The following is a 10,539-nucleotide window of genomic DNA, read 5'->3' as shown; positions in this document are numbered from 1 at the left end:
TGTTGTTGTTTTTTCATCATTACAGCTTAAGAAATATCTTAGGCCTCAACATCAACTGTTGCTGCTTTATATAGCCTTCTCCCAAAATTAATAGTCATTAGTAAGCATTTTATAAATACAGCTATAATTAAATTGTTCATGGTTTATATGCACATTTATTTTGAGGAGATTAAAGGCTGTAATCTTCCTAAAAAAATAAAAAAATAAAAATAAAAAAAAATAAACAAACACAGAACTCAGAAACATTTATTTCAAGATGCAATAAAAGAAAACTGCACACTATATATACATATATATACAATTGCATAAGTTTATATTTATTTATTTTTTATCAAGTGTACAGCTAATAATAATAATAATAATAATAATAATAATAATAATAATAATAATAATAATGCATTTTATTTAAGGCACATTTCAAACCACTCAAGGTCACCGTACAACAAGTAACAACAGTAACAATATTAAAACAAAAAATAACAGCAAATAACAATGTCAATAAAAAACCACAATAATATTAGAATAGCACAACATATTGTGGAATACTATATTAAGACTTTATATATAGGCTTTATGAACAGATAGGTTTTGAGAGATGCTTGAAGTACTAGCATCACCTCCTCTTGTACGACGGTTTGAGGAATATATCTTCCAGATAGTACCGCCGCTCCCTATATGCAGAATACGCAGTCTTCGTAGGGCACCAACTCCCAGAGGGGGCACCATCCCAGTAGCTCAAAAAAAATAAAACATGCGCCATTCTCCCATCCGCGCTCGCGACCGCTCGGACATTTGCGGATGAATGTTCGTAATTGATGGATGGACATCTATGCCCGGGTAAAAGACATCAGCAATCCGGCACAGAGAAAAGAAAAATAAAGTAAAAAACAAAACAAAAACAGGCATAAAGTTGGCTTGACATTGGACATTCGAGAGTCTCAAATTTAGGGACCGTCTCTAAAGTTACATGTGATATTGTTATACACTTTTCTAACGTCAGTAGCATTTGAAGAGAATGACTTACAGTCATAAAAACAACTGTAATTGTTCATCTAGGTGACAGCTATAATGCACCATTAAATTGAATGTTTGATATTTATTAAAACAAACTGTAAGTCATATGTAAATTATGCTACTTTTTCACATGGGCTCAAAAGCAAATTTGAAGCTCAATAGCATTTGAGGAGAAAGACTTGCAGTCATAAACCAATTGTAATGTGTTCATTTAGGTGTCAGCTACGATGCACAACTTATAAATTTTTTATATATATTAAAATAAAGTGTTACTAAAGTTATATATATTGTTCTGTGTATGTGATTTCAAAGTCTAGATGCGTCGGATTAACCCTTTAACTGCCATATCCCTTAAATTTTGATTGCCAGAGGGTTACTGTAAATGCTTATGCCCGCTGGGCACAGTTTTCCCGATGCCACCGGGGTGGCGTTGCACTGACGGCTTGAGCCCGCCATCGCTGCTTGCAGCTATATTTAGGGCTCAAGCCCAAAGGGCGAGAGGCCTATTGTTTTCCTTAGGATTATTTTTTATTATTATTATTATTATTTTTTTTTTTCCAACGTCTCGGGGGCTTTTGGGGCCCTTAACGTGCTTAAAAAGTCTTGAAAATTGGCACACAGATTGGAACCTGCGGCCATTAGGGCCGGGCAGAGACTGATACACGGGCGTGGCACAGGGGCTCTACAGCGCCCCCTGGAATATGGAGGGCCATATATCATACATTCTTGCTCGTAGACGTATGAAACTCGGTACACATATAAATCTCATCAATCCAAACAACTTTTGTATTGCATATCATAGGCTCCGCCCAACAGGAAGTTGGCTATTTAGGGTTTAGTATTCAAATTTTTCGTCAAAGTTGTGGGGGCTTTTGGGGTCCTTAACATACTCAAAAACTCTTGAAAATTTGCGCACACTTTGGAATCTGTGGCCTTTAGGAGCCTGCAGAGGCTGGGACCCGGGCGTGGCACAGGGGCTCTACGGCGCCCCCTGGAACACAGTCAGAAATGTTGATGTATAGCTCACACATACTTGCACATATTCATATGAAACTCAGTACACATATAGATCTCATCGTGCCAAACAACTTTCGTATTGCATGTCATAGGCTCCGCCCATCAGGAAGTCAGCTATTTAGAGTTATGTAAAAAGCGCATGCTCTGGAATTTGAAATACTTGTCATAGGTTTTTTTCTCGATTGCCGCCAAACTCGGTCAACATGATCTCAAGACACTGGGGATGAAAAATTGCCAGGGGATTTTTGATATCTCGAACGGTTTGCTCGTGGCGAGGCGTTGAAATTATGGCGAGAAATGAGAAACAGGAAGTGTCTAATACCGTCCACATACATTTCCTGATTTTAATCAAACTTCATCAGATTATTCGTTGTATGATGTCGATCGCATATATGTGACTATTAGGAGTCAAAGTTATAGCGCCACCAACTGGCAGAAGGAAGTGTGTCATTTTCAAAATGCTTTGAATTCAGCATCTTATTATTACTCGATTTGCTTCAAACTTCATCAGAATAATGTTAAAACACAGCCGATATAAATCTGCAAGGGGGATATTGATATCTAAAAAATTGTTGGCGTGGCAACATGTCAAACTGGAATACTTCTCAGGTGATTTTGAGGCATATAACATGCTTAGAATTTCATCAAACTCAGAACACATATCAGTATTTATGATAACTAGACACTGGCAAAAGTTCATAAGAGGGCGTGGAAGAGGCACTCTATAGCGCCACCTTTTGTCAAAAGTGGGGGGGTTAGTTTTAGCTACAGACACCAAACTCGGTAAAAAAATTGTTCTTATCAAGACGGACAACTTTCTAATTCACAGTCATCAGCTACGATCAACAGGAAGTCAGCTATTTTGATTTGATTGTGGATTTTTTTTTACATTTAGTTGTGAATTAATGCATACTGCTCAGAGGAGAGTAACACTATACACACCAAACTTTGTCTACATGATGCCAAAACATTTTAAACAACTTAAATTGCCAATGGATTTTGGATAGCTTGAACGGTTTTGTCGTGGTGATTTTTTTTAATGACAGTAAAACTGGAATTATTAATTTTCCTGCATTTTTAAATTCCAAACACTTCAAAACCTTTTTTCATACAGACAAAAAGTCATTCTGAGTAAATATGGATAGTTTCACGACTTTACAACACTGTATGGATAATAGAAAATTAAAAAACTGTCAGACATCTCATATCACTCTGTCCCTCTGTTTGAGTATATGTGCTTCAGACTTCCATTGTCTGAGAGAAAATGCGCCCCTACAGGTGCAATTCCTGAAAGGGAAATTCGACTGAAAGGGAGGAGACTCTCTTTTAGTTTCATTTTTAAATCGGTTAAAATACAAATAAATACTTAGATTTAATTCACACTGACAAGCTAAACCAACATATATGATTATTACCAGGTCAGGGCTCATTTATAATTGATGTGTGGTCAGTGATACGTGAGAAACAGATCAAGATCAAGACTAAGCTGTAATGCAAGCAGAACTTTCACAAATGCTTGTAGGTCAATAAAATCATTACAAAACACTTACAAATCATTTAAGGATTTGATAACACTGTAAAATAATGTCTAATTTGTTAAGATTAGCAAATGCATTAATAACACTTTATAATAACTGCACTCATTAGTAAATAGTCAGTTCATGCTTTATAAAGCCTTGTCCCAATATTAATAGTCAGTAGTAAGCAGTTTATAAATACAGCTATAAATAGCTTGTTCTTGGTTTTATAAGCACATTTATTAAAAAGGAGAGTAAAGGGTCAGTTATCTTCCTATGAAAAATAAAAATAAACAAACAACAACACAGATTGATACAGAACTCAGAAATGTTATTGTGGATTTATGATAAAATCAGCCTGTAAATGAATTCATTCTCCTCTAAGAAGACATAAGTAGTTCACACCAAACTGTTTTAACATGAAGCCATATACTGAAGATGTTAAATTTCGAAAGGGTTTAGGATACCTTAAATGGTGTGGCCATAGCGATTTATTAAAGTAACATAAAAAAATACAATAGTTATTTTACTATATCTTTAACATTTTTAATTCCAACTCTTCATAATTTTTTATATACGTAGAAGTCATCATTTGAAGGAAGCACAGTAAATTTCATAGCTTTATCATTTTCAAGAGCCAGCATAAAATTAAAACTATCATAACATATAAATCAAGCTTGCAATTCTTAGTACCTATAATGGCCACCAGATGGCGCTAAAGGATTACTTTTAAATAATTATTGTAGAAACAAGTATGATTTAAATCATTTATAGAAATCTTTCAAAGAAAAATAATATGAATTTTATGTATTTTACTGATAAAATGACCCTCACTTAATTAGAATATCAAGCTGAAGTATTGTGAACTGTATATTAAGAATAATTCTTTATAGGCTTTATGGACAGACACGTTTTGAGTGACTCTTGAAGGATCAGCACCACATCCTCTTTTACCACTGTTTAAAGAATGTATCTTACAGTACAGGTGCGGATGCATTTTGAATGGCTTGAATGGTTTTGTCGTGGTGATTTTTTGAAATAACAGTAAAAAGTAACCAGTAAATGTCTTTTATTGTTTTAAAGTGCAGCTTCTAAACACTTTTAAAAATTGTACACATAGAAGACAAGTCATTCTGAGGAAATATGCATAGTTTCATGACTATACAACACTATATGGATGACAGAAAATTAAAAAAACTATCATACATCTGATGTCACTCTGTCCCTCTGTCACCGTGGGTGATGTGTGTGTGTGTGTGTGTGTGTGTGTGTGTGTGTGTGTGTGTGTTAATTGAATTAGGTGTGAAACTATCAGGGAGCATTTAGTCTCCAGCGCCAACATTTTACAGAACTGCCACTTTCCTGGAGTCTCAGAATTACAATGTGTCAGGTTCTGAGAGATCTAAGATTCCAAAAAATGATTTAATTAGAATACCATGAAGTATTGTGAAATACTATATATTAAGACTTTATATATAGGCTTTATGAACAGATTAGAGTGACTCGTGAAGGACCAGCACCACCTCCTCTTGTCCGATGGTTTGAGGAATATATCTTCCAGAATCCGGGATTAAGATTTAGGAGCTCATTTTTATTCCACCTCCTTTCCTGAAAAGTCTGTCTTGCAGAATTGACTAAAAATTAATCTTCACATTAATTCCTAATTATTTTGCAATTCTTTTTGTCAGTTCTTCTTGACCTGTTTTTTTTTTTTCTTCTTCTTTTCTGACCTCATGACCCAGTCAGCATTTTTGTACAATGGTCAAGTCTTAACTTATCCATTTCTGTATTGCATTTGTGTTTGATATTTCTCATGGGTATTTCATAATTTTCGACTTTGAGTTAAAATAGTTTGAGTTAAAACTCTTTTTTAGTGCATTTCATCTGTAAAAGAAAACATGCCTAATAATTCTGCACATGAATATAAGGAGTTTTTCTCTTCCAGCTTTCCTGGACTATTGTATAACACTCATAAATTATTAAATAAAAAATAATGGTAGTTATTAAGATTGATATGGTTTGGAATTGGTAAAATGTGCTTGGAAAAAAATCACAAAACAATGTTTTAATGTTTAAGTTTGGAATATTAACTGACATGAATGAATGCTATATAAATATTGTTCATGTAAACATAATGTTTATAAATGAAATCTTATTGTAAAGTGTTACTAAATATATATGTTCTGTGAATGTGATTTTAAAGTCTAGATGATTCGGATTAACCCTTTAACTGCCATATCCTTTAAAACCTCACTGCCAGAGGGATATTGTGAATGCATGTGCCCGCTGGGCACAGTTTAACTGATGCCACCGGGGTGGCGATGGCATTGGTGGCTTGAGCCCGCCATCGCTGCTTGCAGCTATATTTATTATTATTATTTATTATTATTATTTTTCTTCAAGGTTTCGGGGGCTTTTGGGGCCCTTAACATGCTTAAAAAGTCTTGAAAATTGGCACACACATTGGAACCTGCGGCCATTAGGGCCAGGCAGAGACTGATACACGGGCGTGGCACAGGGGCTCTACAGCGCCCCCTGGAATATGGAGGGCCATATATCATACATACTTGCATGTAGACGTACGAAACTCGGCACACATATAGAACTCATCAATACAAACAACTTTCGTATTGCATATCATAGGCTCCGCCCAACAGGAAGTTGGCTATTTGGGGTTTATTATTCATATTTGTCGTCAAAGTTGTGGGGGCTTTTGGGGTCCTTAACATACTCAAAAACTCTTGAAAATTTGAACACACTTTGCAATCTGTGGCCTTTAGGAGCCTGCAGAGGCTGGGGCCCGGGCGTGGCACAGGGGCTCTACGGCGCCCCCTGGATCACAGTCAGAAATGTTGATGTATAGCTCACACATACTTGCACATATTCATATGAAACTCAGTACACATATAGATCTCATCGTGCCGAACAACTTTCGTATTGCTTGTCATAGGCTCCGCCCAACAGGAAGTCAGCTATTTAGAGTTATGTAAAAAGCGCATGCTCTGGAATTTGAAATACTTGTCATAGGTTTTTTTGCCGATTGCCACCAAACTCAGTCAACGTGATCTCAAGACATTGGGGATGAAAAATTGCCAGGAGATTTTTGATATCTCAAACGGTTTGCTCGTGGCGAGGCGCTGAAATTATGGCGAGAAATGAGAAACAGGAAGTGTCTAATACCATCCACATACATTTCCTGATTTTAATCAAACTTCCTCAGATTATTCATTGTATGAGATCGATCGCATATATGTGACTATTAGGAGTCAAAGTTATAGCGCCACCAACTGGCAGCAGCAAGTGTGTCATTTTCAAAATGCTTTGATTTCAGCAACTTATTTTTACTCGATTAGCTTCAAACTTCATCAGAATAATGTTAAAACACAGCCGATATAAATCTGCTGGGGGGATATTGATATCTAAAAATATTGTTGCCATGGCAACATGTCAAACTGGACTACTTCTCAGGTGATTTTGAGGCATATAACATGCTTAGAATTTCATCAAACTCAGAACACATATCAGTATTTATGATAACTAGACACTGGCAAAAGTACATAAGAGGGCGTGGAAGAGGCACTCTATAGCGCCACCTTTTGTCAAAAGTGGGGGGGGGGTTAGTTTTAGCTACAGACACCAAACTCGGTACAAAAATTGTTCTTATCAAGACGGACAACTTTCTAATTCACAGTCATCAGCTACGACCAACAGGAAGTCGGCTATTTTGATTTGAATGTGGATTTTTTTTACATTTAGCTGTGAATTAATGCATACTGCTCAGAGGACAGTAACACTATACACACCAAACTTTGTCTACATGATGCCAAAACATTGATGAACTTAAATTGCCAATGGATTTTGGATAGCTTGAACGGTTTTGTCGTAGTAATTTTTTTAAATGACAGTAAAAATGGAATTATCAATTTTCCTGCATTTTTAAATTCCAAACACTTCAAAACTTTTTTTCATACAGATGGAAATGTCATTCTGAGGAAATATGCATAGTTTCATGACTTTACAACACTGTATGGATAACAGAAAATTAAAAAAACTGTCAGACATCTCATCTCACTCTGTCCCTCTGTTTGAGTGTGTGTGCTTAGACTTCCATTGTCTGAGTGAAATAGCGCCCCTACAGGTGCAATTCCCGCAAAAAAAAAAGAAAAAAAAAGGGAGGAGACTCTCTTTTATTTTCACTTTTAAATCGGTTAAAATACAAATAAATACTTAGATTTAATTCACACTGACAAGCTAAACCAACATAAATGATTATTACCAGGTCATGGCTCATTAATAATGGATGTGTGGTCAGTGATACGTGAGAAATACGAGAGATTAATCACCGCTCTGAGGATGAGCGTGTGGAATGACGAGCTCAGAAAAAACGAGTTTATTCTTGTTTTATAGCTTTTCAAATTAAAATATTAAAGCGATATCACACAATTCACCAATTAGAACACACCAAGAGCTAAATTCAGATGTTTTTGAACTGTTTGTGTGAAAATGAAATATTTGCGGCTGCCTATATCTGAAATCACCGCTCCGATCAGCGCGTACAGTGTCACGATGTCAAAACAAGCGAATTTATTCTTGTTTAAGAGCTTTTTAAAATAGAATATTGCCACAAATGCACACAATGCACCCATTATAACACAACTAGAGCTTAATGCAGGTGTTTGTGACCCGTTTAAGTGTGCAAGACTATTTGACACCGCGACTGGCAGAATAACATTGATCTCTCGAGCTGCAGGATTCTGCCTTTCGTCGTAAGAACGAACACTTCACGGACAAGATTATTTCAAAATACATAATAGCTTGGCGAATATAAACGAAAACAGCCACGTGAACATAAACTGTTGAGAATATTAAGTGACCGCATTTACCTGCTTAGGTCTTCAATTTTAATCTATACATATAAAAAAGGAAATTCATTTGTCTTGGCTGCTTTTTTTAAATGTGTGTGCCGTATTTATTTATTTACTTTTTTATACATTTTGTATAATTTCATAGTTTATGTATTATAATTATAAAAACATAAATACATTTAGCCACCTACATAGAAATATCTTAGGCCTTATCCTTTTCTGACAGTTTTAGGGGATTTTTAAAAATCCTAAAAAACCTTATTTGTGCTGCAAATAATAATTTCAAACTCATTTGATACTGACCTATGACATCCTGTGACATGATATTATTTGAATTTACATAATCTCATGGATGTAACAGTAAATCTGTTCAGCTCACAGATGAAGAGTAAGCTGCAATGCAAGCAGAACTTTCACAAATGCTTATAGGTCAATAAAATCATTACAAAACACATATAAATCATTTAAGGATTTGATCACACTGTAAAATAATGTCTAATTTGTTAACATTAGTAAATGCATTGGTAACACTTTATAATAACTGCACTCATTAGTAAATAGTCAGTTTATGCTTTATAAAGCCTTGTCTTAACATTAACAGCACATCTATTACAAAGGAAAAGGTCAGTTATCTTCCTAAGAAAAATTAAAATAAACAAACAACAACACATATTGATACAGAACTCAGAAATATTTATTTCAATATGCAATAAAAGTAAACTGTACACTTTAATATATATATATATATATATATATATATATATATATATATATATATATATATATATATATATAATTGCATACGTCTATATTTCATTTTTTTATCAAGTGTATATATATATATATATATATATATATATATATATATATATATATATATATATATATATATATATATATATATATATATATAGTAGGAGACATTTTGGGGATGGTAAAGGTTTTGTCCACTTGGTGGTGCTGTGGTTATGTTTAATTAGAGCACCTAAGCAAGAACTGTGTGTGTTGCAGTGTTGGTAACTGGGAAGCACAGTTTTTGAGCACATGGCATATTAGCCCGTAAGGTGGATTCTAGTTGTATTCGGTCCATAAGGTATGGCTTTGTGTGTACATGTGAATAAGGAGAGGCCACAAGAAGTTTGAGATCATGTTTAATGGAGCTCAAGAAATAAAGAAAGACATTTGTTATGCATCTACGTCTGTCTTTGTACGTGTTCTACACTTGCTTAATCCTATTATCAACAGCAACGGCATTGGAAAGCTATATATATATATATATATATATATATATATATATATATATATATATATATATATATATATATATATATATATATATATATGTGTGTAATATAAACATGCGCAATTATACAAAAATCACTTTTTAAAAACTACAACAAAAATTGTTTGGACTACAACAAGCATTTTCCGGGATTTGTGAAATCACAAATATTGACGAATGGGATGTGAATTGGTTGAGCTGCACTAGAGAATGCAACGAGTGTGATATATACGTAGTTGACCATGAAGACTGGAAGAGAAAAAAATAACTATAAAGGCACTTTTCCTTTACTGATAAAATGAGCCAAAAAAAAGACATTTCACTCAGACTGAAAAAAACCCAAAATTATTAGATCCTCATGAGAAATATTCAAAATTAGATCACTACAGTAATTACAAAGTAAAGACATGACCACTGGACAGCAAAATGCTCACTGGGTCAGAAGGGTCAGAAAGATAAAAAAACAGGTGGAGAAGAACAGAAACACCTAAACTGCAAAAGAATTAAGAATTAAAGTGAAGAATTAGGTGTGACACTATCAGGGAGCATTTAGTCTACAGTGCCACCATTTTCCAGAACTGCAACTTTCCTGGAGTCTCAGAATTACAATGTGTCAGGTTCTGAGAGACGTAAAAGATCCCAAAAAATGACTTAATTAGAATAGCATGATGTATTGTGGAATACTATATATTAAGACTTTATATATTGGCTTTATGAACAGAATATTTTGAGTGATTCTTGAAGGACTAGCATCCCCTCCTCTTGTACGACAATTTGAGGAATATATCTTCCAGATAGTACCGTGACTCCCTATATGCAGAGTATGCAGTCTTCATAGGGCACC

General features: G+C 34.6%; 1 long non-coding RNA gene across 1 annotated transcript in view; it reads right to left on the bottom strand.

The window, feature by feature from the left end:
* Positions 1–4,612: 4,612 nt before the first annotated feature.
* LOC127949673 (uncharacterized) overlaps positions 4,613–10,539 on the bottom strand; it is a 170,816-nt gene continuing 164,889 nt past the window's right edge. The window contains exon 3 of the long non-coding RNA XR_008152414.1: positions 4,613–5,148. This is a non-coding gene — a long non-coding RNA (uncharacterized LOC127949673). The remainder of the gene's footprint in view (positions 5,149–10,539) is intronic.

Source organism: Carassius gibelio, chromosome B1, assembly GCF_023724105.1.
Source record: "Carassius gibelio isolate Cgi1373 ecotype wild population from Czech Republic chromosome B1, carGib1.2-hapl.c, whole genome shotgun sequence".
Lineage (NCBI taxonomy): Eukaryota > Metazoa > Chordata > Actinopteri > Cypriniformes > Cyprinidae > Carassius > Carassius gibelio.
The sequence above is the reverse complement of the archived record's forward strand: the minus strand, read 5'-3'. Positions and strand labels throughout refer to the sequence as shown.